The 15,418-nt window shown below is 36.1% G+C and overlaps 1 long non-coding RNA gene across 1 annotated transcript in view; it reads left to right on the forward strand.

The window, feature by feature from the left end:
• The window catches only part of LOC136034220 (uncharacterized), a 69,179-nt gene extending 56,909 nt beyond the window's left edge, over positions 1–12,270 (forward strand). The window contains exons 2-3 of the long non-coding RNA XR_010619147.1: positions 5,489–5,614; positions 11,801–12,270. This is a non-coding gene — a long non-coding RNA (uncharacterized LOC136034220). The remainder of the gene's footprint in view (positions 1–5,488; positions 5,615–11,800) is intronic.
• Positions 12,271–15,418: the final 3,148 nt, after the last annotated feature.

The raw sequence follows: 15,418 nt of genomic DNA on the forward strand, positions 1-15,418 counted from the left end.
TGATAGGCAGAGTGGCCCCAAAAATTAAGCTTTCAAGTGCAAGCGTTATGGCATTACTTTTTGCGGATGACATAGCATTAGTAGCGGAAAGTAAAAAACATTTGCAACAACTGCTAGATCTAGCAACTTCTTATTTTAGGAATGAAAAACTATTATTGAACATAAAGAAGTCGGTGTTAATGGTTCTTAGCAAAATTTTAGAACAGATAGATTCGCAGTGTTAGTTTACGTATGAAGGTAGGACACTAGACTACATTGATCAATTTCAGTACTTAGGTTGTAGGCTTTCGTCAGATGGGAAATAGAAGACACATCTCAAGATAGTAGAAAGTAAGGGACATAGACTACTAGGATCGTTAAGTAAAAGTAATATCAAAGGAATTGGGGATGTAGAGCTGCTAAAGTAATGGGTTAGTACTAAGAGGGGCTATAGGAATAAAGTGTATGAGACAGAGTAGGTTTATTAGCAAGGCTAAATATTGGGAAAGGATATCATCGATAGAAGATAATAGGCTAGTTAAACAAGCATTTTTAATGATGCTTCAAGATAGGAGGAAGGATTCGTGGCCAAATCAGGTTAAGAATATATTAGATCGTGCAGGCTAGGTGATTGCTGAAATGAGGGAAAGGGGATAGGAGAGATGGTAGGGACTGTTTCTAGGTTAGCTGCCACTAGGGTAGAATCTCGGGAAGTTCAGGTTTGGCAAGCTGAGAAGGCCACCTCGCCGTCCCTTTGGATATATGCGGAGGTCAAGGAGAACTGGGGCGAAGAAATTTACATAAAAATGGGATTGGCTCCGGATGATTTGAAATGGGTAATGTATGTAAGGGGAATTTTTATGCCTCTTGGAGAACGAAGGAAATATTTAGGGAGAAATAGATTGAGGTATGGTCCTTACAGTTGCCCTATGTGTGGAGAGATGGATGAGATTTTTCAACATTTTTTAGGTGATTGTAGGGGGTTGCACTTGGAAATATTTGGTAGGGAGGCTGGGGGGGGGGAGAAATTGGATTTCGGAAATTTTGAGAAGTAGGTGTTACTTAACTATAAATAATATTGGAAAGTTCTTCCGGGTAGGTATGAGGTATCGTGATGTTTTCTTAAATAATTAGTTCAATGTCTTTTCAGTCTATGTTTGTTGCTGTATTAAATTTTCACTTGCTTTGTGTATGTCACCATGGCCCAATTGCGATTTTCGTGTGATTAAATTTATCTATCTATCTATCTATCTATCTATCTATCTATCTATAAAATAATTCGATGGGGGCCTTAGCTCTCTGTCGCTCATAATAGTATCTATTAAAGACATGCCTATAACATATTAATAAGAAGAACCCAACTTGCAAAAAATAGAAATGATGACCCGACAATCAGTTTGGATATTTCTGGTCTTTCCCCATTCTAATCAAACAGTTCGTGGCAACGAACTGTAGTAACCCGGCTCAATAGTAACCGCGACTCTAAAAAATGGAATTTTGATACCAATGGTTGCATCGAAACAATCGAATTTTAATGTTAATTTTAAACATATAAGTTTCATCAGGATCAATTATACACATCAAACGTTACGAGCCTGAGAAAATTTGCCTCATTTTAGAAAAATAGGGGAAACACCCCTTAAAAGTCATACAATTTTAACGAAAATCACACCATCAGATTCAGCGTATCAGAGAACCTTCTTGTAGTCGTTTCAAGCTCCTATCTACAAAAACGTGGAATTTTGCATTTTTTGCCAGAAAACAGATCTTGGATGCGTGTTTATTTTATTTTTTTTTCTCAGTAATGATCGTATCGACTGAGTGGTCCTAGAAAATTGCGAGAAGCCTCATTCGAATGGAAATTAAAAGTTCTAGTGCCCTCTTTAAGTGACCAAAAAAATTGAAGGGCACCTAGACCCCCTCCCACGCTCATTTTTTCCCAAAATTCACCGGATCAAAATTCTGAGATAGTCATTTTATTCACCATAGTCGATAAATGTAATAAATATGTCTTTAGACGACTTACTCCCCTGCAGTCCCCGTGGGAGGGGCTGCAAGTTACAAACTTTGACCTGTGTTTACATATAGTAATATTCAGTATTGATCCAGTCTTTGACCTATATTAAATAAAAAAAACAAGTTTTTTTAACTGAAAGTAAGGAGCGACATTAAAACTTAAAACGCACAGAAATTACTTCGTACCTCTTTCATATACGAAGTAATTTCTGTGCGTTTTAAGTTTTAATGTCGCTCTTTACTTTCAGTTAAAAAAACTTGTTTTTTTTATTTAATTTCTGAATGTTTTTGAATCAATGCATGTTTTGATTTTGGCTCTCCGCAGAGGAATAATCAAAACGAAATTTGCATATTTTTTTTTGGCTTAATAACTTTCTCATAATTTTGATCGAATGATTTTGAGAAAAAAAGAGCGGGGGACGAAACCTAGTTGCCCCCCGATTTTTTGGTTAATTAAAAAGGCAACTAGAACTTTTAATTTTTTACGAATCTTTTTATTGGTAAAAGATTTACGTAACTTATAAATTAGCTTACGTAAAGAACTTTTGTATTCTCATGTTTTTATTACATATATGAGGGGATTCGCCCCATCGTCAGTACCTCGCTCTTTACACTAAAGCTTAAATTTTATCCCAATTCATTAAGAATGACCCCTGAATCACAAAAGCCGTAGAATAAGTAGTTGAAATTACTGAAAATACTTTAGCGTAAAGAGCGAGGTATTAGAAGGAGGTGAGCCCCTCATATGGGTAATAATTTCTGTTTGTTTTAAGTTTTAATGCTGTTCCTTACTTCCAGCTGAAAAAGCTTTTTCACTTTTATTTTTTAATTGTTTTTTTTTTTAAATAATGCTAGTAGCATATATCCTGCTCTCCCTTCATGGAAATTTTCTTCTCCCATTACAAATTCTCTAAAGAAAGTTCCCCCAGCATATCCCCCTCTTCTCAACCCCTCCCCCAAACCAAAAAAATCCTCCTGAAAACGCCTGTATACTTCCCAATAACCATTACTATATGTAAGCACAGGTCAAAGTTTGTAACTTGTTGCCCCTGCCACGGGGACTGTGGGGGAGTAAGTCGTCCCCAAAGACATAGTTATAAGGTCTTTCGACTACGCTGAATAAAATGGCTATCTCAGAATTTTGATCCGTTGACTTTGGGAAAATAATTAGCGTGGGAGGGGGCCTAGGTGCCCTCCAATTTTTTTGGTCACTTAAAAAGGGCACTAGAACTTTTCATTTCCGTTAGAATGAGCCCTCTTGCAACATTCTAGGACAACTGGGTCGATACGATCACCCCTGGGAAAAAGAAAAAAAAACAAAACAAAAAAACAAATAAACACGCATCCGTGATCTGCCTTCTGGCAAAAAATGCAAAATTCCACATTTTTGTAGATAGGAGCTCGAAACTTCTACAGTAGGGTTCTCTGATACGCTGAATCTGATGGTGTGATTTTCGTTAAGATTCTATGAATTTTAGGGGTTGTTTCCCCCTATTTTCTAAAATAAGGCAAATTTTCTCAGGCTCGTAACTTTTGATAGGTAAAACTAAAGTTGATGAAACTTATATATTTAAAACCAGCATTAAAATGCGATTCTTTTGATGTAGCTATTGGTATCGAAATTCCATTTTTTAGAGTTTTGGTTACTATTGAGCCGGGTCGCTCCTTACTACAGTTCGTTACCACGAACTGTTTGATAGATCTAAACTAGTTTTATTGTTTGGCCAGTTTTCGACTTTTTGGATAGTTAGTTCATTGCGCAACGATTGCCTTTGGATATAGTTGGATTGATCTGGTTTTTGTCGGCCACTAAAGACAAAATTTTTGAGAAAAGCTCGAAGGCCGGTACGAGGGTAAATAAGAAAGGCATATCGGAGGTAAGATTTTGTCATAATATTTAATACACTAAGATGAGCGATGAAGGTATAAAACAACTGATAAAGGAGATGCAAAGTCTAAGAGCCTCAGTAAATAAAATAGAGATTTTGGCTGAGGGAATTGAAGGCCTAAAGACGATTTTTTCGGAATTTTCTTGCAAGGTAGAGGAAACCAACAGAGCAATTAAATCGGAGATAGCGGGACTGGCATTAAGCTGCTCGACTGTTAATGAAGATTTGCGGAAAACCCAGTCCAAGATAGATTTTCTTGAAAAAGAATTAAAGAACATGAATTTGATTATATACAATTTTGACTGTAAACATCGAGGACCCAGTCTAGCGTCAGATATTTTGTTATGCTTAAATGAAATTGTCCCGAATTTGGATCTAGAGAGGCGAGACATAAAGGATATTTTCCGCCTTCGTTCTAAAAATAATGGCGTGCCCCCGGTTGTCATTAAATTTATTAGCAAGCCTCTAAGAGATTTGGTGTTGAGATCCTTTGGGCTATTTAGCCGTCATAAGTTGAATATATCCCAACTACACGGAAAGAGAGCGTATGGCTCGAGATAAGCTAAAACCACTGCTAGCGGAGGCTAGGTCAAAAAATATGCTGCTAAATTAAGGGGGGTAAGGCTAATTTTAAAGGACATGATTTTGACGTATGATTTTGAGGATGAGAAAATAATTGAAGTAAGTGGTCCGAGTGTCAGAGATATGGTCCCGATAGCTTTGGGAAAGCTTCAAGGTCAGAGCCGTCAGTCCATTGACCATGAGACTCCAACGCGTAGCAGGGCAGAATCTACAGGTAGCTTGCAAGGTTATTTTTCAGCCAATGAAAATGAATTGGACGATCCAAACACGGATATTCGAACCACAACGACATTTATTACACCGAAAAATACGGTTGCTTTGAAGATGCCCGGGAGGCCTGAACCACGGGCCAAACGCGACCATGCTAGGATAATAAGTCCAAGTGACGATCAAAATCAGCCTATCAGAAAGTCACGATTAGTGGGAGGGCTCAACCAGGAAGCACCAATTGAGGGCAGTGGTCTTGAGGTGAGGGCAAGTGATGGTGAAAGCGTGTCAAGAGAACAGCCGAGTCAAGGGTCTATAGTAACTGCTGGTGATGAATAGGATTCGAGGGCCATAGTGAAAATTCTAGTGAAAGGGTAGTACGCATGGTGCATTGGAATATACAAGGGTTTTCAGCGACAAAACTAAGTAATCTGTGGAAGGAAGCGTGTATTGATAATGACAAGAAAGATATAGTTGGACTAGTAGAGACATGGAGTGATGGGAAAAACCCATTAAGTGTTGAAGGGTACAATGTTTTTGAAAGAGTGAGAAATAAATCGAGTAATGGTCGACATTATGGGGGATAGCGATATTGATCCGGGATGATATATTTGATAGCATCCATAGGCTATTAAGTGCGTCAGAAAATATTGTGTAGTTGCAAATGTCCATGTGGGATAAGAGGTATGTTATAGGCTGTGTATGTATACCCCCTGAAAATAGTTCTTATATGAATGAGTATACATGGGACATATTAATTGAGGAGTATGTTAATTATGTTGAGCTGTTCAGTGACCATTCTTTTGTATTACTAGGTGATTTCAACGCCTACACGGGTACGAGTACGGAGGTTGAAGACATACAGGTGGATCTTGGCAACCCTTGTTTATCAGGAATGGAGAGTATGGTTGAATGGTATGGAAGAAATGGATGCCCGAAAGGTAGAACAAGCAAAGATTAAACTAGGAGGAAAAATAGGTGGGGCCATAAGTTGATAAATTTTTGTAGTGAGGGTCGGTTGATAATTTGGAATGGAAGGGTGGGTAAAGATCATGAAAGGGGAGATTTTACGTGCTTTGGTTCGAGGAAGCCTAGCGTGATTAATTATGTTATGGTTGATAGGAGGTTATGGGAAAATTGTTTGGATTCTTATGTTATGGATGTTGTAGGATCAGACCACCAGCCTATAGAGGTAGTCATGAAGGCAGGACAGGCGAAGAAATGGATGTATGAGATAGAGGGTGAGAGATATAGTTGGGGGAATGAGGGGAAGAGGGAAGGTAAGGGTAGGAAGGTAATGAAGCAGCAGATTAGGGTAGATTGTATAGAGGAAAACCGTTTGAAAAATTTATTGGAAAGTGAACAGATGCAGAAAAGGGCGGAGGAATGCATATATATACTGGGAGAAGGGAAGTTAGAAGAAGCCGTGCAAGAAATATCAGAGGAAGTATACCAGAAATGCAGTGGAATATCAAATAACAAGGAGATGGTGAGAAATACAAACGAATTCTTTGATGAGGATTGTCAGAGGCTGAAAGTAAACCCTATTCAACTTCTCAGGAAAGTGAAAGGAGCACTAAATGACCAGGAAATGAATAAACACTTATCGGAGTACCGAACAGAGAGAAAAATCTACAAGAGGTTAATAAAAATGAGAAAAAAACAAGTAGAAGAGATTAGGGCTATAAAGATCAGCGAGGAATACTTGTCAAAAGACCCAAAACAGTTTTGGAGTGAAATAAGGCGGGAATTCAAGGCCAACGACAAACTCATACCTCCAACTGAGTCGTGGAAAACATACCTGGAGCAGGACACTAGCAAAAGGGAGCAATATGGAGACGGTATAGGGAGTCTAGTAGAGGAGCTACGAGAGCAGAATGGGTTCCCCTTAAGACAAGAGGATTATAGTCTATTAGAACCGATTAAGGTGAGGAAGTTTGTGCAAGCCTAAAAGGAATGAAGGGATCTTCGGTGCCGGGGGTGGATGGAATACCAGCAAAGATTTGGGAACTGGGGAAAACAGTTCTAGTACCAGTTTTAGCAGCAGTTTTCAGTTTTGTGACTGAAAATAGGAAATGGCCTGACCAGTGGAATGTGTCAGTAGGAATACCAATTTTCAAAAAAGGTAACAGACAGGATAATAGTAATTATAGAATAATTAGTTTAGGAAATGTGATGTGTAAGATTTTCTGCAAGGTTATAGACTCAAGATTAGGGAAGTGGTTGGAGGTAAAGGAACTGCTATCCCCTTTTCAGGTAGGGTTTAGAAAAAATCGTAGTGCAGTAGATCATATTTTTACTTTGAGAATTATGGTAGAGAAGTATAGGAAAGGAAAGGGGGGGAGGTTATATGCAGCTTTTTTAGACCTGAAAGGAGCATATGATAATGTCGATAGGAACCTGTTAATGTTAAACCTGTTATCTTTAGGACTGCCTCACTATTTCGTATTGTTGCTGTGCGAAATGTATAAGTACGTGAAGTTAGTAGTGAAAGTCGCGGGAAAGTTCTCAACTCCGGTGCAATCTTTATTGGGACTAAAGCAGGGATGTGCGCTGTCACCAAAATTGTTTAGCATTTATTTAAATGATGCTAATGAATTTTTCGTTAAGAATAATGCGCCAATGTTATCGATAGATTTGCTTAAACTGTGCTTACTACTATTTGCTGACGACATCGTATTACTGGCTGAAAAAAAGGAGAAACTGCAACAATTATTAGAGATTACGGAGGTTTATTTGGAAGAGAAGAAGTTAATCCTGAACACATCGAAGTCAGTGGTGATGGTATTTGGTCGTAAAGCCATGGAAAGTGAAGATGTGAATTTTTTCTTTAAAGGTGAAACTATACCAGTGAATAATGAATTTGTTTATCTTGGGGTAAAGTTTACTAGTAATGGGAAATTCAGTGGGCATCTGGATCTAGCGAATGCAAGGGGGAGGTATATTAGCGGTGAAATAGCGAGGAGTAGTCTTAGACGGGTGAGAGATATTAGAGTACATAAGAGGATTTGGACAAGTAAGATAGTACCGGCGATGCATTATGGAGCAGAGATCTGGGGCTATCGGAAAGGTCCAAAACTTGAGGTGGTTATGATGAGATATTACAAGAGGATGTTAGGACTATGGGATTCGTTTAGTAATTTGGTAATCCAGGGGGATTTAGGGCTAGTATCGCTGCGATCTATGAGGCTAGTGACCATGGTGAGATATTGGGTTAGGATACTGGGTATGCAGAGATTTACGGTAGCAAAGGCAGCATACTTAGAGGCGTTGAGACAGAATAGTAAAACAGGGTGGCCAGCGGAGATTAAGGATATATTAGATAAGTGTGGATTAGGGGAATGGTGGAATGAAGGAAAGGGGATTATGGGTATGGAGGAAATAGTAATAAGGGAGGTACAAGAGAGATTGAAGAATCAAGAAACACAGATATGGTGGGCAAGTCTGGATCGTTCAGGGTCGTTAAAATTGTATAGACAGATAAAGAGGAGTTGGGGGGAGGAGGTATTTTGGAAGGTTGGGTTAAGTAGAGAGGATTTGAAGGCGTATTTGGATTGGAGGGGAAATGGATTTTTGATTGGGGAGAAAAGAAAGTATCAAGGGAGAAAAGGGGAGAAGGTAGAATCTATTGCTTGTCCTATATGCGGATCTCAGGATGAAAGTTTAATACATTTTGTGTGTGAATATGTCGAATTGAATGATTGGAGGCGTGAGATGTATGGTAAAGAAAAATTGAATGAGATATGGATGGTAGATAGAATGAAAGATACAAATTTCCAGAGTATTAAAAGGATAGCAAGGTTTGTCAGGATTGCAGCGGTGCATCGTGAGCGTTTTCTTTGAATAGTTTTAATTTAATGTAGTTAATTTGTTGCTTGTGTATTATGTAATTTTCCTATGGCCCACGGGCTTTTTTTCTGGAATAATTTATTATAAATTATTATTATAAGATACAATATGAATTATTAGTATAAGACACAAAGACAGCGAGTCTAAACAATTTGAGACCTAGATCTGGAGAATTTCCTAAGCAAATTCTTTCTTCTCGCCACGTTCCCGGAATAGAATTATACTAAATTTCCTCCGTTGAATCCTAGTTGAGAGTCAACTTTTTCCCATCAAGATTGGAAGTGCTCTCTCTTTCCCAATATACGATACAAAACACAAGAATTTTTTTTCTCTTCCTTTTTTCTCTCTCTTTCAATCGGGAAAGCGGAAGATTTATGTGACGACCAATTAAGCGTGGGGTCCTTGGCAATATTTTTAGAATAGGTTGTTAAGAGTGAAAATGTTATTAATAAAGGGGAAAAGTCCGTTAATCCTTAGTAAGGAAAAAAGTTTATATGATTAACTTATTTTGTCGTTAGATTAGGTATTTTCACGCTGTATTCTGTTTCTGTGCGTGCTTGTAATTTGTACTGTTGTTTAATTTTCTTGCTTGTTTGTTATTTATTTATATTTTTCTGTGTATATGGCCCTTAGGCTTTTGAAATACACTTATCTATCTATCTATCTATAGTAATAGTTACTGGGAAGTGTACAGACGTTTCCAGGGGAATTTTTGGTTTAGGGGGGAGAGTTGAGGGGGGGGGGGGTTAAATGGAAGGATATTTCCATGGAGAAACTTCTCAGGGAGAAGAGAATTTCAATGAAGGGGGCGCAGGATTTTCGGGCATTATTTGAAAAAACAATGAAAAAATAAAAATGAAAAGTTTTTTCTACTGAAAGTAAGGAGCAGCATTAAACGAACAAAAATTATTACGCATATGAGGGGTTTACCTCCTCGTTAGACCTCACTCTTTACGCTAAAGTATTTCTAGTAGTTTCAACTATTTATTATACGGCCTTTGTGATTCAGAGGTCATTCTTATGGAATTGGGACAAAATTTAAGCTTTAATGTAAAAAGCGAGGTATCGACGAGGGTTGAACCCCCCTATATACGCAATACACATACGAATATAGAAGTTCGTTACGTAAGTTAATTCGTTACGCATATTTTTTACCCATGAAAACGTTTGTATAAATTAAAAATTCTAGTTACTTTTTTGAGTAATCAAAAAATCGGAGGGCAACTAGGTCTACTCCCTCGCTCCTTTTTTCTCAAAATAATCTGATTAATTGCAGTTAATTAATGTGCAAGTTTTGTTTTAATTATTTATGTGCGGGGAGCCAAGATCAAAACATGCATTAATTCAAAAACGTCCAGAAATTATATAAAAAAAACTTTTTTAAATAAAAAGTTTTTTTAAATGAAAGTAAGGAGCAACATTAAAACTTAAAACGAAAAGAAATTACTCCGTATATGAAAGGGGCTTTTCTTCCTCAACGCCCCGCTCTTTACTCTAAAGTTTCTTACTGTTTTAAAAATAGAGTTAAGAGAAAGAGTCAAACTTTAGCGTAAAGAGTGAGACATTGAAGTGGAAAAGTCTTTTTCATATACGGAGTAATTTCTGTTCGTGTTAAGTCTTAATATTGTCCCTTAGTTTCATTTAAAAAACATGTTTTTTTTGTTTAATAAATATATAAGGGGCTAGGTACGCTGGGTTTTGTGCGACAGTCATTTCCAAAAAGATTGTCATACAAATTTTGAAATTCAATAAAAAACAAGCTTTGAAAGGGAACTTGTGGCCTCCTTCGCATTAAAGAAATCTTGGGACAAATAGTACATCGTAGTAAACTTTAAGAAAAGAACAATTTTTCTACGAGAAGTCCGAACTGTGAAAGGCTAGGTTTTGGTTAAAATATTATGCAACAATGAAACTTGCTATCTGTTATTACTTTCAATGTGTAAAACACATTAATTTTAATTAATTGCTTTACTTTAATTACTGTAAATGTACAAAACATATTAATTTTAAAGTCATTAGAAGCTATTAGCAAAAGAAGATTTGCACAAGTTTAAATACAAAAACCAAATCTCCCCAAAAGCAAAATTGGAACATTTGAAGAGCTCACATGGAAAACTGATAAAAGGATGACCGCAGAATTTTAGATACCCCCTCCCCCTCAGAAATAATTTAAGGAGAATAGTTAATTATTGACACAAACGATGGGATGGAGAGGAAGAATGGTAAGTTTCTTCATTAAAAGAGCTTTGAATCACATTTCTTTAAATTTAAAACTATAAGAAAGGAGAAAGTTTATTATTACATTAACCGAAATTCTAAAAACAAAATCCAGCCGTAATATTTAAATCAACACAATATTCTATTTATACCGATTCAAAGCCTGCAAAATCCATGAATTTTAAATTTATTCAGCAAAAGGCATACAACTTTTTTTTTCCTTTCATTTGAAAATGGAATTAAAGATTTTCCAAAAGGGATCCAGCAGAAAATTATGTAATAAACTAAGCATGTCTCTGACTCAAATAGACACAAGCTTCAAAAGTAATAAACTGTTTATTTTTCAATATGATAATGGTTAGACTTATTTTCAGGGGGAGGAAGAGGAGATAGTTTTTACGATGTCGGTAATTGTCTTATGGTTGTAGATATTAAATGGGGATTCGTTCAAACGAAATTTTAAGGATAAAGAGCTATTTTAATGAAAAAAGATAGTGCTAAGACGAAGCTGTAAATTTTACCTAGTAATGCTTGTCAACAAAGGGCTGATACCCGGTATATTATGTCTTAACAGATAAGAATTTTAGTCTGACCAGGACTTAATACCAATTGAGCAAAATTTCAGGCAAGGAAAATCGGCTAACAAGTGCTAAAAGAATCCTTATGCTTATATATTTTTTTTATTTCAACAGTCTCTCAGAGTAATAGTTGAGGCTGTGTACCAACAATTGAACTGGAGTCCAGTATATATATATTTGGATGGTTTAAGGATGTACAAACTTCAGAAGGAAATTTTAAGCCTCATATTTTCTAAATTCATATGACAGGTGAATTATAGGAGTATGTTCATATATTCATCACAGATATGTTCATATGAGAGTGATTAATATTAAATTGAATAATAGTCTCTTGCTTCTCTTAATTAGAAAGAATGCTTATATCATAAAATTTGGGTGAGCATGGGTGAACCTAACAGGTGTGTTCATATGAGTTTGATTAGTATTCAAGTGAAAAAATATTTAATTTATTGCCTTCTGTTATTAAAAAGAATATTTATTAAGGTGAAACTCCGAAGAAAAGTGCAACATAAGTTTTGAGGAGGAATGTTGTTGAGGAGTGCTGAGTGTTGAGGAGGAATGTTGAGGAAAGGAAAAGGAGAGGAATGTGTTCCACTTGCCACAGAAATAACAGTTTTTAACATGGACGTCAGTTTTTTAATTTCACCGTAGTGTGATCAATTGTTGAGCTCAAACACAGAAAGTGGGTGTTTGATTCTCTTTTATTTTGGAAAATTTCATGCCAATTTGAAAAGCAAAGTTGGCTTGTGTAACGCTATCTCTATTTACTGTTATGCAGAATAACATTTTAGCATAATATAAGTATGGACATTATCTTGATTTTCCTCATGTGGATAATGTTAGCTAGTCTTCAATGTCTTCTAGTCTACAATGTCTTCTTGTCTACAATGAGGATACTGGGTAATTTTTATTCCTGGCTGTATCAACTCAATATAAAATTTACCTGTTGGTGACCGTGCTTCTTTAGTATTGGATAAATGCTCCATTTCTTTTATTACATCGATTTACCTATAAAATAATTTTATCTGCATGTTGAATTCTCATAAGGGCTAGCTTATGATCAATGTCATAATTTCGTAATTGGGAATCAATTAGTCTGTACTGAAGTTCTGTTTTGCTCTTTTCACGGACTAAGCTAAATTTTATTGAAATAAACTTATGATTAAAGTAAGTTAAATTTTATTTCCTCTTTGATTTTATTGGCTAACGGCGTCATGTGACGGTGAAACAGGTGATGACTTTACCTCGATTGTGTATATACACTTTCAAATTAGTTCCTTTTCAGGATTCAGCTGGTTGATATTGGAGTTGACATTGAATATAAAAATGAGCTATTTGCTATCTCTGTGTTAGACTGATTTCCCTGAATCCTGATAGGGTTGGAGAAAGATTATTGAGAGTTATAATCATTTTAGTATCCAACGGAAGACCCCCCAAAACTATATTAATTAGTAGTGGTACAAGTCGTGGCCTTTTGGGTCAAATGATTTAGTTCTTACTCTTCCACAGGAGGTACACTTTTTGTACCCACACTGGTTATAACATCGGTGCATAAAGAATCTGTAGAACCCTTGGTCCGTCTTGTCCATAGCAGCATTCCCTAGTATCACCAGTAGTGGCACTGTGGGTGCTGTGCCATGTAAACTGGAACCGTTTTAGAATAAACAATAAATTTCTGTTAAAAAAATATTGCCATAATCTTTTAGTCGTTGAACATTATGTTTGAATTTTTGGTTTTTTTCAAAGATTTTGCGTGTGTCCGTTGTTGTGACGGGTGTTTTAATTCTGACGTGTAACAAATTCCTGACAAAATCCAACAAATCTTATTGAAAGGGTGTAATAATCTACTGTAAATAAAATTTATTCTGGTTGAAGGGAGGATTGCCAAAGAGATTACCACACAACTAAAAACAAATCCATGGAGTTTCTTATTTTCAGTTTTGACTAGGAATTGATAGTACTTCTTTTACCCGAAACTTTGCCCGGCTTGAGTTTTTAACGCTTATATTGCCAATAAAATAGTTCGTCGCAGCATAAGAAAGTCTTCTTTTTTTTTTATAGAAGCTTCGTAACTATTGACAGAAGCTAAAACTTCCTTTAGTTCAATAAATCAAGCATAAGCTGGCTAAATTCTGTTGAAGGATTTTGGAGCCAATAATGAAAAAAATATTTTTATTTGATAGTTTGATTAATAAGTGTCCAGAAATCAGGGAAATTTTGAATTTCGGGGAGTGGAATTCTCCGAAATTTATTTTGATATCTTGGTACTTAAAGTGAAAATGGAAAATTTTATAACAGTCGGTTATCGCAAGCGGAAAATAGATGAAAAAACAAAGAGTGAAAACATGGCACTGCACAAACTAATATGAGAAAAGCAGGAATTAAGCTGAAGGACCTTCACCCATAAGATCATTTGTACTTTGTATTTTCTTTGTTATAATATTGGTGCAGGAAGAACTTGTAGAACCTTTGGTCTGTCTCGTCCACAGTAGCAGTCTCTAGTACCACCAGTAGTGGCACTGTTGGTGCTGTGCCACGTAAACCAAAGAACCTCCAAAAGACTTGATTGCAACAGTTTGATTATTCACTTCCCAAAAAATTTGGAAATTAGCCAGAAGTTTTCAAGGTAAAACTTGAGAATTTCATCGCTTTTTATATCAGCTATAATAAAATGTGAAGTTGTAAATGTAGCAACATCTTTTTGTTTCAGACAATAGCAACTATTGAAACACCTGACCGGTAATAAATGGTTGAAGACCCAATTCAGTCAAGTTTTACATAGGACTAAGTTGAATCTGTTAAGAAGTTGCGCAATACAAGTTTTTAGACAATTTTTACAAGTTTTTTCTCACCAGAAAAAACTACTGATTAAATAAAACTGTAAAAGTAGTACAATTAGCAGAACTTACCTTATTTGATAACTGAGACTAAGGATTATAATAGCACAGTCCCAAGCTTTAATTAGCTATCTAAGCATAACTTATTAGAAATAATTAGTAGCCCTAAGCTTACAATAAACGTTTTTCTCGTTGACGACACGTGAGTAGTGGAAGCAGCCTCCTTGAAATTACAGACACATACCATACTAAACAAATCAAATCGGAAGAGAACACGCACTGGGGAAGATTTTATATAACAACCGGAAATTCAATTTTTCTCTTCTTTTTTCATCAAATTTAACAATAAAATTAAGTTGTCACCGAATTTTGAGCACCGATTTGAACTAATTGATTCCGTTAAGAGCACTACCCATCGAGTGATCGATTCCTTGAGAGCTTTAAGTAAGGAACTTACAACCGGAAATCAATAGGATATGAAGGGGTTTAGAAAGAGAGGTTAGCCAAAGCCTGCTTAAGGCAACTACAAGACCCTGTTTCCTGGCGCTAAAAAGAGGGAAAGCTTACAATTGGTGACAGCGGTGGTCAGGTTTTATTACAACTCACGTTTAAGTGGGGTAGGATAAATATATTTATAGAATCTTGGTCAAATTTAGTCCTCTCTCTCTTCCAAGAAGGTGTACGTTCAGTTTGTCTGGCGGTTGTTTCTAACCTGGCAGTGACAAAAAGGTTTAAAACTGCTTTGACTTGAATAAAAATTTTGACAGCGTTTACCATTCTATATTTTTTTCCTTTCTCTTTCTCTTTCTTACAGGTTCCAATATCTTTATCGTCAGTATTTTAAGTCCTTTTAGTACTAATACACCAGGTTAATCATCTTTAAGAGTGTGTTATCATACTACTAGCTTTAGTTTTTTTTTTAAATTGAGATATTGAGCTAATCCTTGCACAATTTATAAACTAATTAACTTTAGTAACTTAAAATCTTTTAAAATTCAAAATATTTCCTCCGTTAAGTTTTTATAAGGAAAGAACCATCATGAGTTTTAGTCAAAACCGGATAAGAGACTTAGCAATAGCCTCAGCAAATACTCATGAAGAAAAATTAAGAACAGAAGAGATTGCATGATCTTGAATTAGTATTCTAGGAAAGGAATATTTTGACAACCCTATAGTCAGCAGACTTCAAAATCTGTTCGTAGAACAAGTACCCCTCATCTCCTTGCTAGAATACCCAAATGATATTCACTCATAGATTACAGCT

Source organism: Artemia franciscana, chromosome 12 (genome assembly GCF_032884065.1).
Source record: "Artemia franciscana chromosome 12, ASM3288406v1, whole genome shotgun sequence".
NCBI classification, from domain to species: Eukaryota; Metazoa; Arthropoda; class Branchiopoda; order Anostraca; family Artemiidae; genus Artemia; species Artemia franciscana.